At 41.1% G+C, this 15,858-nt stretch overlaps 1 protein-coding gene across 2 annotated transcripts in view; it reads right to left on the bottom strand.

The window, feature by feature from the left end:
* Nucleotides 1-15,546, bottom strand: part of LOC136863143 (transcription factor 21) — a 255,400-nt gene extending 239,854 nt beyond the window's left edge. For both annotated transcript variants that reach the window (XM_067139484.2, XM_067139485.1), the window contains exon 1: nucleotides 15,474-15,546. The gene's annotated coding sequence lies outside the window, so the exon portion shown is untranslated. The remainder of the gene's footprint in view (nucleotides 1-15,473) is intronic.
* Nucleotides 15,547-15,858: the final 312 nt, after the last annotated feature.

The raw sequence follows: 15,858 nt of genomic DNA on the forward strand, positions 1-15,858 counted from the left end.
ATAATAATAATAATAATAATAATAATAATAATAATAATAATAATAATAATAATAATAATAATTATTATTATTATTATTATTATTATTATTATTATTATAATTATAATTATAATAATAATAATGTTCTGGATCGTCGTCAAATGTGCCGACCGCGCTGGAAACGGGACCTGGACGGGTAATGACTAAGAATGCAGTCCGGCCGCGGGTTCAGTACCGCCAAGGCACCCAAGACTACACCACGCCGGATCTCCTGAAGGATTTGATCCATTTTAAAAATACTTATAGGAAAATATGGCAAATATTTAGGGACCCAACTGACTGGGTGGAATACCTAGACCTAGCCCGGGAAGTACGAAATCGATTGCTAGAAAGAAAGATTGAATAATGGGAGGAAACTTGCCGTAATCTATTAGAAAACGAGGCAGATCGCGAATTTCGGCGGATTACATATCTAAAACAATAAGCATTCAATTGAAAATTTCAGTATAATACCGTAGCGAGGCACGGGTATCTTGCTAGTATTACATAAAAATCCGGGCCCAACAAAAACTCTCCCTTCTCTCCAAAGGCTAGGCCACACTCTATCAGAAGAGAGAAGAGAGATTTGATTTGTCCATCTACTGCATCCGTGTGAAATACTGCAATGAGCCGTGGGAAATTAGCTCGGGCCGAGTGGTGTGGCGTTGGCAGGAAAAGAAGTGAGACCAAGATATATTTTCTCACCGCCCTTTTCCGTGCGGCTCTCCTTTATCAATCACCACACAGGTGTTCAGATTATAATGGTTCGAAAGGTATTAGCTTCGCAAAAACACTGAAGCGGACATATGTGGAGAACTGTCTTGAAGCCACGAGCATGCCAAGAGGAAATCTGAAAGCACTATGGGTGACTAACTAAAGAGTGATTTCTCCACCAATCATCCCGGCGAACGTTAAAGAATAATTTGTTATTCTGAATATTCCCTCCCAATCTTCCGCGCAGTTAACTCTATTTACACATACACTAACAGACAGCGCATCAAGTCAGGCTAGGCTGGTAGATAGTTTTCACTCACCGATGTAGGCCAAAACTACTGGGCCGATTACCTCGATCTTAGGCCCCTTTAAACTCCAAGCAAACCAAAAGTACTACTAACAATGTTTACATTCCGTGCTCCGGGCTTCCTAGAGGGGAGATTTGAAGCAGTGATTTGTGGTCCGGATAAGTTAAGGGGATGATGGCAGTGGCCTATAAAAGAACCTGTCCCGGCATTTGCCTTAGTGCAGAAGAATAGAAAACCACGAAAAACCATTCTGAGGACGAGCCCCTCCGCCTCCCGAATGCAGAGCTGCAAGGCTAGCAAAACTAGCCACTGTTAAGCTGAAGTCTGCTCTACTTGGTGTATGCCATATCTGTTACAGCAAGCTCAAATGCCACCAGAACGCATACAGTACAAGCGTGGAAGTTCGGGGCAGTAGTTTTAGAGAGTAGGCCGACGAGGGAAGTATACAGTGTGTATTCGATCGCTGCGAACTGCATGAAATTTGATGATAAAGCTCCAACGTGGTCGCTGAAAACGGCTGTACGGTTCTTCTCCGTGTAAAGTTAGGCGCTTCATCAGGTGAGACTTCAAGTAGTTATTGTTAGTAACATTTTTCTTTTCCATACATTAAATCTAACGTGGCAGGCTCGATTTTGGCTCTGTCCGATGCTATTTGAAGGTGTTCAAATACGTCAGCTTCGTGACGGTAGGTTTACTGGCACGTAAAAGAACTGCGAGACGAAATTTCGGTATCTCGGTGTCTCTGAAAACCGTAAAGGTAGTTAGTGTGACGTAAAAACAAACACATTATTAAAACACTAGTATTGTAATTAGTAGTAGTAGTAGTAGTATGTGATTGGTTTTACGTCCTACTGACTACCTTTACGATTTTCGGAAAGATCGAAGTGCCATGATTTGCCCCACCGGAGTTCATTTACTTGCCGGTAAATCTACCGACACGAGAATAGGTGTTTGAGTAATAATGTTGTTGGTTTTACGTCCCAGTGTATACTTTACGGCTTTCGGGGATGCTGAGGTGTCGGAATTGTGTCCCGTTGGAGTTCTGTTAAGTGCCAGTAATCTATTGAAACGAGGCTGACGTATTTGAGCACCTTTAAATACCACCGGAATGAGTCAGTATTGAACCCGTCAACTTGAGCTCAGAAGGCCAGCGCTCTACCGTCTGAGCTACTCAGTCCGGCGATATCATATTTCTTGTGATGAAAGTACATATTTTGGGAAATGGCTTTTAAATTTTAATTCTCTTTTGCAGGACAATCCTTCTGTAGCAAGCACCTGTTTCTTATGTTGTGTCGTCCCCGAATATTTATTTGCTTCGTTCCTCTAATCTGAGTCCCTTTATCTTCTACAAACACTCCCTTTCTTTGTCCCTTCACTCAAGATTGATGCACTATTTCAAGCTAAGAGCTGACGAAGGATTAAATCAACAGCATACAGAATATACTTGTACTTTTGCTAGTGGTTTGACGTCCCTCTGACTCATTGAAGTTTATCGGGGACACAAGAATGGGAACATAGCGACCATCGCGTAAGCTGAGATACAGACCCAGTATTTGTCTGGTACGAAAATGGGAAACAATGGAAAACCCTCTTCAGGGATGCCGACGGTGGGGATCGAACCCACCATCTCCAGAAGGCAAGCGCACAGCTACGTGACCCGAAGAGCGCGACCATCTGTCTGGACAAACCAACAATAATCAACAGTTCAGCACATAGAGGAACAAGAGATATCATTACCATGGAGATTAGATAAGCAATCCCACTTTCAAGTAATAGCTGTAAGTCAACGAATAACTACATTCATTATTTATTTGATTGAATTATGAAGCAATAACGGTAAACACTGTGGAACATTCTGTCATATAATATTATGCTCACAGGGCACGCTTGTTCTATTCTGACTAGAGCATACACTTTTTCACTTAACTACAAATACATAATGGGCGATGATCTAGATGTTAGGCCGCTTGAAACAACCATCATCACCATCAACAAATATCTAAACAACTACTAAGAATTTTTGAATGATTTTTTTTTTTTTTTGCTAGGGGCTTTACGTCGCACCGACACAGGTCTTATGGCGACGATGGGAAATTTTTATACAGATGAAGAAATATATATATTCACCAGATAACCTAAAGAATGGCAAGATGATTTCAAAAGAGTTCTTAGTGTATAGAAATCCTTAATACTTTCAGCATTTTTTTTCTACGGGCTTTACGTCCACCGACACAGATAGGTCTTATGGCGACGATGGGATAGGAAAGGCCTAGGAGTTGGAAGGAAGCAACCGTGGCCTTAATTAAGGTACAGCCCCAGCATTTGCCTGGTGTAAAGAAAGGAAACCACAAAAACCATCTTCAGGGCCGCCGACAGTGGGACTCGAACCCACCATCTCCCGGATGCAAGATCACAGCTGCGCGCAACTAACCGCACGGCCAACTCGCCCGGTGCAGAAAGTTTCCCAGCAACAAAGGAATCACTTCGCATTTCAGTTTGACGGTAATACCTTCAGTTTAAAAAGCTCAAGGAGAAAAAATGAAATGAAATGGCGTATGGCTTTTAGTGTCGGGAGTGTCCGAGGACAAGTTCGGCTCGCCAGGTGCAGGTAATTTGAGTTGACGCCATTAGATGACCTGTGCGTCGTGATGAGGATGAAATGATGATGAAGACGTCACATATACCCAGTTCCCGTGCCTGTGGAATTAACCAATTGTGGTTAAAATTTCCGACCCTGCGGGGAATCGAACTCGGGACCCCTGTGACCAAAGGCCAGCGCGCTCATTTAGTCATGGAGCCGGACAGCTCAAGGGGAGTCGTGACTGAAATGTTGCGATTTTTTACCCAAAGAAAAGCGAATTTTCAATTTTAACCTTTAAAAACCCCAAATTTTCCTCTTTCAAATCCTGTTATCAGTTTTTCCCTAAAGCCATTTCTAAAGTTCTAAATGCAGGATTTAAGGGGTAGCGGTACGGCGTATATAGAACAAGATCACGCCCCTTTCTACAACGGCGCCCAGCTGTGAGCTTGGATCCGGGAGATAGTGGTTTCGAACCCCACTGTCGGCAGCTCTGAAGATGGTTTCCCGTGGTTTCCCATTTTCACACCAGGCAAATTCTGACGCTGTACCTTAATTAAGGCCACGGCCGCTTCCTTCCCATTCCTAGGCCTTTTCTCTCCCATCGTCTCCATAAGACCTATCTGTGTAGGTACGACGTAAAACAAATAGCAAAAGCTTTCTCCCACGCTGTCAGACAAAATTACCTTCAATGTTCTTTCGGACCACCATTTCAATAATATCGCTGGAATACATTTACCTTGTAGTAGGCCTACGCTGTGCATAAGAGGAGAAAGACACCTGAGGGAGTAATTTACAGTCCAAAGTAGTTTCAAAGCAAGTATGATTCTTAAAAGTTTCAGTAGCTCTTATCTACCTTAAAACTTTTTCTCGCCTGGCTCAGTGGCTCAGACTGTTGAGGCGCTGGCCTTCTAACCCCAACTTCGCAGTTTCGATCCTGGCTCAGTCCGGTGGTGCTCAAATACTTAAGCCTTGTGTCGGTAGATTTGCTGGCACGTAAAAGAACTCCTGCGGAACTAAATTCCGGCACCTAGGCGCCTCCAAAAAACCGTAAAGAAGACATTATTGGGACGTAAAGCCAATAACATTATTATTATTATTATTATTATTATTATTATTATTATTATTATTATTATTATTATTATTATTATTATTATTATTAAACTTGTTTATCTTTGTCATACATAAAATGCCCCTTGCGGCAGAGTTCTTATCGGTTTTGCATGAAATTTTCAGAGAATTTTTTTTTTACTATATACAGGGATTTAAAGTAGGCCTAGTTCTGCATTTAACCGAGCTCGATAGCTGCAGTCGCTTAAGTGCGGCCAATATCCAGTAATCGGGAGATAGTGGGTTCGAGTCCCACTGTCGGCAGCCTTGAAGATGGTTTTCAGTGGTTTCCCATTTTCACACCAGGCAAATGCTGGGGCTGTACCATAATTAAGGCCACGGCCGCTTCCTTCCAACTCCTAGGCCTTTCCTATCCCATCGTCGCCATAAGACCTATCTGTGTCAGTGCGACGTAAAGCAAATAGCAAAAAAAAAGTTCTGCATTTTATTACCAGTGGAGTATCACCTTAATATTTTTACTCCTGAAAGAGCACGAAATTATATTTTTGCATATTGAATGAATAATGAAAAACTGAAAGAAGGAATATCTCCAAGAGTTTATAGGTGACTGCAAAACACGTGCTTATCTATATATATAAAATAAGAGTTTTGTCTGTACATTGCTCAGAATTTGAAAAGAATGCTATTTTTGTATCGGTCATGTTCACAATAACAAGAAAATGCATTTTTTACATTTCCGTAATTTCTGTCTGTCTGTCTGTCTGTCTGTCTGTCTGTCTGTATGTATGTACACGCATCACAAGAAAACGGTTGAAGAGAATTTAATGAAAATCGGAATGTAAAGTCGGGTTATGAACCGCTACAATCTAGGCTATAAATTATTTTAATCACGCTGAGTGAAATGGTAGTTTAGGGGAAGCCTGAAATTTAATTCTCAAATATTTATGTTATTAGTGGTCGTGTCTTAATGAAAATCGGTAGACAAACATGTGAAATAAGTCGCTACAATATAGGCTATACACGCTGAGAAACATGGTAGTTTAGGGGTAGGCCTAAAATTTAATTGTCAAATATTTATTGTATTAGTGGTCGTATCTTCACGAAAGTTGGTGTGCGAAGTCGGGGAATAGGTCGCTATAATCTAGGCTATCAATAATGTTATTCACATTGAGTGAAATGGTAGTTTAGGGGAAGGCCTGAAATGTAATCTATATATAAAATAAGAGTTTGTACATTGCTCAGAATTTGAAAAGAATGGCGTTTCTGTATCGTTCATGTTCACAGTAACAAGAAAATGCATTTTTTACTTTTCCATAATTTCTGTCTGTCTGTCTGTCTTTCTGTCTGTCTGTCTGTACACGCATCACGAGAAAACGGCTGAAGAGAATTTAATGAAAATCGGAATGTACAGTCGGGTGTTGAACCGCTACTATCTAGGCTATAAATTATTTTAATCGCGCTGAGCGAAATAGTACAGTAGTTTAGGGAAGGCCTGAAATTTAATTCTCAAATATTTATGTTATTAGTGGTCGTGTCTTAATGAAAATCGGTAGACAAAGATGGGAAATAAGACGCCACAATATAGGCTATACACGCTGAGAATAATTGTAGTTTAGGGGAAGGCCTAAAATTTAATTGTCAAATATTTATTGCATTAGTGGTCTTATCTTCACGAAAATTAGTATGCAAAGTCGGAGAATAGGTCGCTATAATCTAGGCTATCAATAATGTTATTCACACTGAGTGAAATGGTAGTTTAGGGGAAGGCCTGAAATGTAATCTATATACAGAGTGAAGCGAAATTCGCGCACTCGGGCGTCGCAGTGCGACTCCCTACATGCCAGCAATAAAAAAAATGTCTTTCACAAAAGTTCGTCCTGCGAGTATATCAGGCAGAGAAAGGACGTTGAATAGTGGCAATCTGGCAACACTGTAACCACATGTACGGTAAGTACCTCTGTCAGCATCATATATCCGTGCTGAGCAGTTGGTGCATTGGATATGGTTTTGGGTTGGCATGCAGGTGGTAGAGGGTTCGATCCTGGGTTAAGGCGCAGTTTTTTGTTTACTAATTTCCATCGGACATTACATACTGTAATACAGTAAGACACCGTACCTTAGGTCTCATGTATCCTACATTTACAACATTTTGTAACGCTGAACACAACAAATACCTTGCTAGGCCTACTGGTAACGTAAGCCCTTACGAAATTCAATGGACTTGAACGAGGCAAGAATAACAGTTGCTACTAATCTATGAGATCGTTGGAGGACGGTAGAAAGAAAACAGGTTTCGCATTTAGTATATGAATTTGTGCGAATAAATTCACGCCCACGACGTGGAAAGGACGTCTTTCAAAGCTGACCAAGGGAAACGATTGTTCGTCCATTTGTAGGATCGTAGTATGTAAGTGCAAAGGGTTTCTAGAGGACCCGCTGCAATGGCTGTTGACGATTAAGTTGGCAGATACCATACTACCTGGACTACATTTATGAAATAAAAAAAATACGCTTCAACCCAGGATCGACCCCTCGACCTTCTGAATGCTAACCCAAAACTGTAACCACTGCACCAACTGTACAGCACAAAGAATAAGTGCTGACAGAGGTAGTTACCGTACATGTGGTTACAGTGTTGCCAGATTGCCACTCTTCAACGCCCTTTTTCTGCCGGATATACTCGAAGGACGAACTTTTGTGAGAGACATTTTTTTTATTGCTGGCATGTGAGCAGTCGCGCTGCGACGCCTGAGTGCGCGAATTTCGCTTCACCCTGTATATAAAATAAGAGTTTTGTCTGTACATTGCTTATAATTTGAAAATAATGGTATTTCTGTATCGGTCATATTCACAGTAGCAAGAAAATGCATTTTTTACTTTTCCGTAATTTCTGTCTGTCTGTCTGTCTGTCTGTACACGCATCACGAGAAAACGGCTGAAGAGAATTTAATGAAAATCGGAATGTAAAGTCGGGTGATTAACCGCTACAATCTAGGCTATAAATTATTTTGATCACGCTGAGTGAAATGATAGTTCAGGGGAAGGCCTGAAATTTAATTCTCAAATATTTATGTTATTAGTGGTCGTGCCTTAATGAAAATCAGTAGACAAACATTGGAAATAAGTCGCTACAATATAGGCTATACACGCTGAGAAAAATGGTAGTTTAGGGGAAGGCCTAAAATTTAATTGTCAAACATTTATTGTATTAGTGGTCATATCTTCTCGAAAATTGGTATGCAAAGTCTGGGAATAGGTCACTATAATCTAGGCTATCAATAATGTAATTCACACTGAGTGAAATGGTAGTTTAGGGGAAGGCCTAAAATGTTATCTATATATAAAATAAGTGTTTTGCCTGTACATTGCTCAGAATTTGAAATGAATGGTATTTCTGTATCTGTCATGTCTACAGTAACAACGAAATGCATATATTTTACTTTCCCGTAATTTCTGTCTGTCCGTCTATATGTATGTATGTACACGCATCAAGAGGAAACGGCTGAAGAGAATTTAATGAAAATCGTCATGTAATGTCGGGTGATGATCCACTACAATCTAGGCTATAAATTATTTTATTCACGCTGAGTGAAATGGTAGTTTAGGGGAAGGCCTGAAATGTAATTCTCAAATAAGTTATTTATGTCATTAGTGGTCGTATAGATAAATCTATATATATATCAATCTCACAGCTGCGCGCCCCTAACCACACGGCCAACTCGCCTGGTCGTACCGACTGAAACAGCCTGCCTGTATATTAGCGGGAAGTAGCATGCCATTCCTCTGGTTCATACATTTTCTGATATATCTGGTTCGTAACACATTGGTTAATCATGGTATTCGAGCTATTCAATCCCTACTCTGAGGCATTGATTGGAATGAGTAGTGTGCATATTTAACGGAATAATGACAGAGGAGTGTTCACGGCAGTCTGCGACCTGGTTATTCCAGCTCTGGAACTTTGGACTCTAGATCGGCACCGTAGTACTGTTCCTTGAAAGTGAGAAAGTGTGCGGTTTTTCATTTGATCGAGTATTTTATATGATAACATTGCTTTCAATCGCTACATTCCTACTGACGTTTTTGTAATGACCTATGTTGAATTAAGTTAGGAAAACCACCAAGTCAGTCTTTCTTGGAATCCCGTAGCGAAGCACGGGTACATCAGCTAGTTCTTAAATATACGAGTATTGTGCCGCAAGGAGCATTATCCATGCAAAATATAAAAAAGAATTTGTCAATAACTTTGCCACCAATTAACTAATCAACTCCAAATTTAATGTAGAGCTATACCATATTAATATGTGCTTGTGTTTTAAATGTGGATTTGATAAGTGGTATTACTTATTTTCAGTTATGACTCGGCTTAACATGGGAAAGTACCTGAAATTCGGACACGATTTCCGTCTATTGGACCTCCACTGAAATGACGCATTCGGAAGACTCTCTACTTCCATCGCACATTACGCTGACCACTGAATACTGGTCCATGACGTACAAATTTACATCGCACATTACACTGACCACTGAATGCTGGTCCATGACGTACAAATTTACAAAGGAATTTCCAATAGTTTATTTACATCGCCTGGAAATATGATGTGAAAATGTACAAAGAAGTTTCCTCTAGTTTCTTTACATGTTCTGAACATAATTTAGTCTCTCTGCTCATATAACCAACGCCTTTGTGAAGTCTAAAGAGCAAACGCTTGTACTGTAGTGTTACACGACTGTTGATATCGCGGATATAGCCAGAGGATTTCCGTTTCTACAGAGAATTCGAACCACAGGGACGTGACATTTCATTTAAAAAATTCTACATGCACTGGCTGGAATTCGAACAATAGCCACCGTAGTGAAAAGCCAGCGACCGTGCCACTCGACTATCATGCCTCTGTGAAATTTCAGTAAATAACTCAACTGTACAAACTCGCTATATACAGGCTACAGTGAATAACAAAGTGTCGACTTCACACGGAACATAAGTCACTCATTTACGAATTGGTCATACAGGCAAATACAGTAGGCAAATACTCTATTTGATACAGGTTAACAGCCACTGGAAAAAAAACTCACGATATTTCTCTTTGAAATCGAGTCCAATATGAGAATTTGAGATTATATGTTCCGAACACAAATGCGTGATAATACTGTAATGAAGAAACTAAATTAAACTATAATAAATGTGCAACTATAAACTGTACCCAGCTTACTTGTTTTGTGAGGAGAGAAATTTAAATAATACCTCTAAAATGTGTGAGAATCATAAAAATTGCTCCGCAAGGTGCTAGGATATTCTGAGGATTTCCAACAGTTTTCACATGTCTACACAACGCCAGGTAAACACGCATCGAACCATACTTAATACTGATAAAAATAATGTTATGGGTTTTACGCCCTACTACCTTTTATGCGGAGATGCCGATGTATCGAAATTTTATCCGGCAGGAGTTCTTTTACGTGCCAGTAAATCTACCGACACGAGACTGACCTTTTTTGAGCATCAAATACCACCGGACTGAGCCAGGTGAGAACCTGCAGAGTTGGTTCAGAAGGCCGGCGCTCTACCATCTGAGCTACTCAGCCAGGAAACTTGAGACTTTTAAATTATTATTATTATTATTATTATTATTATTATTATTATGCCCGCCTCTGTAGTGTAGTGGTTAACGTGATTAGCTGCCACCCTCGGTGGTCCGGGTTCGATTCCCGGCTCTGCCACGAAATTTGAAAAGTGGTACGGGGGCTGGAACGGGGTCCACTCAGCCTCGGGAGGTCAACTGAGTAGAGGTGGGTTCGATTCCCACCTCAGCCATCCTGGAAGTGGTTTTCCGTGGTTTCCCAATTCTCCAGGCAAATGCCGGGATGGTACCTAACTTAAGACCACGGCCGCTTCCTTCCTTCTTCCTTGCCTGTCCCATCCAATCTTCCCATCCCTCCACAAGGCCCCTGTTCAACATAGCAGGTGAGGCCGCCTGGGCGAGGTACTGGTCATTCTCCCGAGTTGTATCCCCCGACCCAAAGTCTGAAGCTCCAGGACACTGCCTTTCAGGCGGTAGAGGTGGGATCCCTGTCTGAGTCCGAGGAGAAATCCGACCCTGGAGGGTAAACAGATTAAGCAGAAGAGGAAGAAGAAGATTATTAGTAATAATAATAATAATACTGTAATAATAATAATATTGGCTTTACGTCGCACTACCTACCTTTACGGTTTTCGGAGACGCCGAGGTTTTGAACTCTTCTTTTTTTGGTAGTTGCTTTACGTCGCACCGACACAGATAGGTCTTATGGCGACGATGGGACAGGAAAGGCCTTGGAATGGGAAGGAAGCGGCCGTGGCCTTAATTAAGGTTCAGCCCCGGCATTTGCCTGGTGTGAAAATGGGAAACCACGGAAAACCATCTTCAGGGCTGCCGACAGTGGTGTTCGAACCTACCATCTCCCGGATGCGAGCTTACAGCTGCGCGCTCCTAACCGCGCTGCCAACTTGCCCGGATTTTTAAACTCTTGATAGAGGCGGGAACAGTATATGGGGCACCCCAATTACGAATGTATAATTGCAATCTATGAATGATTAACGTAGTCCCCACTCTGGAAAACTAGCGACAAATTGGTGACGCTACAGTCTGCACTGAAGGTCTAGATTTTTTGTCTACATAAAATCTATCCTCTCCAAGCTTGTTATGTACGGTTAACGCATAAAACCAAACATAAATACGTAAAAATGGATTCTACATGGGCAGTATCAACTTGCTTCATCTCCCCTGATAAACGGACAATTTGCACTTTCGTTAGTTTACCAGAGAGGGAATGACATACAGTACGTTTACAGAAGAAAAATTTGTTAACCTTTTCATTGTGAGGTCTTAGTTTTGGGTTGTATATCGTGAGCTTCTTGCAAAGAGCCACACAAGGGAAACAAATAATTAATTAAGAACACGTGGATTGCTAATTCAAGTTATTTGCCACATGGTATATGCAATTTACACTCATGGGAATCAAACAATTAGGTTCATCCGAGTTGCCAACGGAAACTTTTGCAACATTAGTTACTTTTTTCAGCAGTCTGATATACTAAGAGACTCCCAAGTTTGAAGGGTAGAAAAGCAAATTAAAAATAAAACAAACAAAAAACTTTCCGTCCGTTCGAATTACAATCTCACTGGCTAGCATTCGAACCACTGCCTCCTTGGTGAGAAGGCAGCGTCGACGCCACTCGGCTATCGTGCCTCTGTGAAATACGAATAAGGAACTCAACATTTTGCAATAATAATAATAATAATGAGTAAAGTAAACTCGTGCCCTCATCCTGAGGTTGTGCAGCTCTTTTCAGGCACACCCCCGTTGGAGGTGAGCTGCATGTACCATTTTAACCACATACCAGCCCTCCTGCCATTCTTAAATTCCTGGCAGTACCGGGAATCGAACCCGGGCCCCCGAGGACGGCAGCTAACAACACTAACCGTTACGCTACGGAGGCGGACGTAATAATAATAATGATAATAATAATGTCACAGCAGAATAAAAATATGAAATTTCATTGAACCGAAGAAGGTATCAAGATGGTAACAGAAGGCGGCCGACTGGCAGCCGTCATGTCAAGAAGCCGGAAGAAGAGTTACTGGCAGAGGGACTGGATTATTGGAAGTTGTCGTGGGTGAAATCGTTATCATCAACCCGTGTATCAGGAGCGAAGACGATTCTGGTAAACTATCTTCCTCCGGCGACACCGATTCGGAGATCTTAGACATAGCCTAATTTAACTTGTTCAATTAAATTATTGTTATTATTATTATTATTATTATTATTATTATTATTATTATTATTATTATTATTGCTGCAATATATTCATTGAGAAAAGCAACTTGAAACCACTTCACTCCTTATTTCGACTGTCGTTCTTTCCGGTTTCTATCTTGTATGTTCTCACATGTCCGCCTCTGTGGTGTAGTGGTTAACGTGATTAGCTGCCACCCCCGGAGGCCCGGGTTCGATTCCCGGCTCTGCCACGAAATTTGAAACTCCACAAGGCCCCTGTTCAGCATAGCAGGTGAGGCCGTCTGGGCGAGGTACTGGTCATTATCCCCAGTTGTATCCCCGACCAAGAGTCTGAAGCTCCAGGACACTGCCCTTGAGGCGGTAGAGGTGGGATCTCTCGCTGTGTCCGAGGGAAAAACCGACCCTGGAGGGTAAACAGATGATGATGATGATGATGATGTTCTCACATTCAACAGTCCAGAGTCGAAATAATGTATCTGTTGCATTGGAGGGATGGAAATTGCTGTTCTTCGTGACTGCTAATTCGAACATGACAAATTAAGCTACCGTCACCAATTCATGAAATGCAACCTGTAGGTAGGTATAAAATAATTTCCTTCTCCGTTCAACTGATAGCAAAAATGAAATGGCTTTTAGTGCCGGGAGTGTCCGAGGACAAGTTCGGCCCGCCAGTTGCAGGTCTTTCGATTTGAAACCCGTAGGCGACCTGCGCGTCGTGATGATGAAGGCGACACATACACCCAGCCCCCGTGCCAACAAAGTTAACCAATTAAGGTTAAAATTCCCGACCCTGCCGGGAGTCGAACCCGGGACCCCTGTAACCAAAGGCCACGACGCTAACCATTTAGCCATGGAGCCGGACGAACTGATAGCAAAATATCTAGTAATGGTGAAATCTTCCAAATCTCAAAGGTAATGGGTACAGCTCAAAATTTCGACTGCAAAGCCTGGAATTACTTTTTACGGACATCTTTCTCGGGACCGAGCAAGTTGGCCGTGCAGTTAAGGTCGCGCAGATGTGAGGTTGCATTCGGGAGATGGTGGGTTTGAACCCCATTGCCGGCAACCCTGATGATGGTTTTCCGTGTTTTCCCCATTTTCACACCAGCCAAATTCTGGGGCTGTTCTTTAATTAAGGCTACGGCCGCTTCCTTCCCACTGCTACCGCTTTCCTATCCCATAGTCGCCATAAGATCTACAGTATCTGTGTCGGTGAAATGTAAAGCAAATTGTTTTAAAAATCTTTCTCGGAGGCCCCATTTCAAGAGGTGGATATTACTTCTTACCACAGGTTTGCTATCAGCAGAAATTCCATTTCTTCGCACTATAGTTTAAGCCCATCAGTTCAGCAAAATATGAGGACGTTTAAATATGAACAAAATGGGTTTCCCAGTGTTATGCTGTATTTTAGAGAGATATTCTACACGATTAAAAGGAACGTGATTGTTTCTCAGATGAGTAAACGCTTTGATAATTTATACCTGCGAATTTATTCGTTTATATCACATGCCTAATTAATACTACAACATGAAAAATATCCTTTCATTTCTTGTGTTTGTAATTTACTAAGATATTTTTCAAAATGTTTACTTCCTTGTCAAACTTTTCTTTTATATGTGTTTTACGTCTCATCAGCACAGGTAAGTTATAGCGACGGTGGGGTAGAACTGGGAAGGGAGCAACCAGTGGTCTTATTTACGGTACAGCCACTCAGCATCTGCCTATTGTGGAAAGAGAAACCCATCTTCAGAGTTGCCGACCGTGCAGCTAACTCGCTCGGCTCATGTCAATACATGCACTGAGTTTTTATAAGTAAAGTGGGCTAAATAAATGTATTTAGACGCTATACTTCTCTAAATAAAATAAATTGTAACTCTCACACAGAAGACCTTGTGGAAAAATGGCGTACCTCTGTCCAGTTGATTTTTATGAAATAATTAATTGTAGAACTCAATTTGAAATTAAGTATTACAGAATTAATGATATTGAGTGTCTAAATAGCATAACTTATATAAAATCACAGTTAAATATTACACACATCGTGAGCAATGTACAGGTGCAGTTTGTATTATTAAAAAAGTTTATTTGGCTCTCCTGAAAAGTTATGAAAATGGATATACTGTATTTTCTTTTCATCCTCAGACAAGGATTTAAGACAGTTCAACGATAAGGAATTTAATGTAAATATAATAACCATTCTTAATGTATTTATGTGAGGGCATCTTAGGATTTCGGTTTTAAGGAGCATGGTAGCAACTTCCTACCTAGGCTACACTTCAGTATACTCAACTGTCTGGTAACAACAGGGGTGCCATGTAACAGAATATAATTAAATTCATTGTAACAACCACTGACCACTACACCACGAACTTTTTACATAATCGTTATCGTCAACAGCCCAAAAATAATTATTGTGATTGACACATCTAAGAAATACTAGGCACGCGATATGGTGGGTTTAAAGTACCGTATCTTAAAATCTTATGACAAATATGTACTGTTTAATTTACACCTCACCTATTCCTTCCATATCAAATTCGAACATTTCCTTTTCTCGTTTCACAACCAGTGCTAGTGTATATTTATAAAAGATTTTGTCGGTACTTACTGCATTATTAATCGTGCATATCGGGGATATATATGAAAATAATCACTGAAAACCTTCACGCTTTATGACGTACCGGTACATCACATTTTTTTCACACCCTTAATCTCACATTACTTTCCACATTTCTTTTACAATTTGTAGCTGCTATTGAAGCACTGTTACATGATGAGCGGCGTGTTATTTCTCCTTTTTCCGATAACAAACGAAGAATTTAACCCGGTAACAGAGAATTCTTGTTTACATTTTTTCTTTCTGAAAAAATTCTGACAAGATTCACTTTGACACTTTGATTCAAAAATTCTTGCATATGTATGCCATCCAGAGAATGAATCAATTAATTGCTGCAAATTATAAGACATGTCAACCGTCGGAATCCCTGTAAGGTCCCAGTACTTACCTTTGTAATTGACTTCCAAAGTGCGTGGGCGGTGTCGACGGAGCCCAGCGAACCCCCAATCCACGGATCACGATACGTGATTACCGACTGCAGGAGCGCCGGCGGCTTAAACAAGACCAGGACGTCTGGGAAGGGGAGTGGCCTCTCGCTATTGGCTGACACAATGAATTCCGGGGAGAACTTCACTCCTACTCCACGCACGCAGATTTGTTTGGGGAATGAGCAGCTAGCCAAGGGTAAAATAACACTGAATTCAGCAGGCAATTTGTCGCCACCCATCCAACAACCAAAAACCATTCACTAAAGGGATAAATTCATAGAGATACGGCATGCAAGACCGGTACCGGTCGACGAGCCAAAAAAAGAAAAGAGAAGGGTGAGTATG

The sequence above is a fragment of the Anabrus simplex genome, chromosome 2 (assembly GCF_040414725.1).
Source record: "Anabrus simplex isolate iqAnaSimp1 chromosome 2, ASM4041472v1, whole genome shotgun sequence".
Lineage (NCBI taxonomy): Eukaryota > Metazoa > Arthropoda > Insecta > Orthoptera > Tettigoniidae > Anabrus > Anabrus simplex.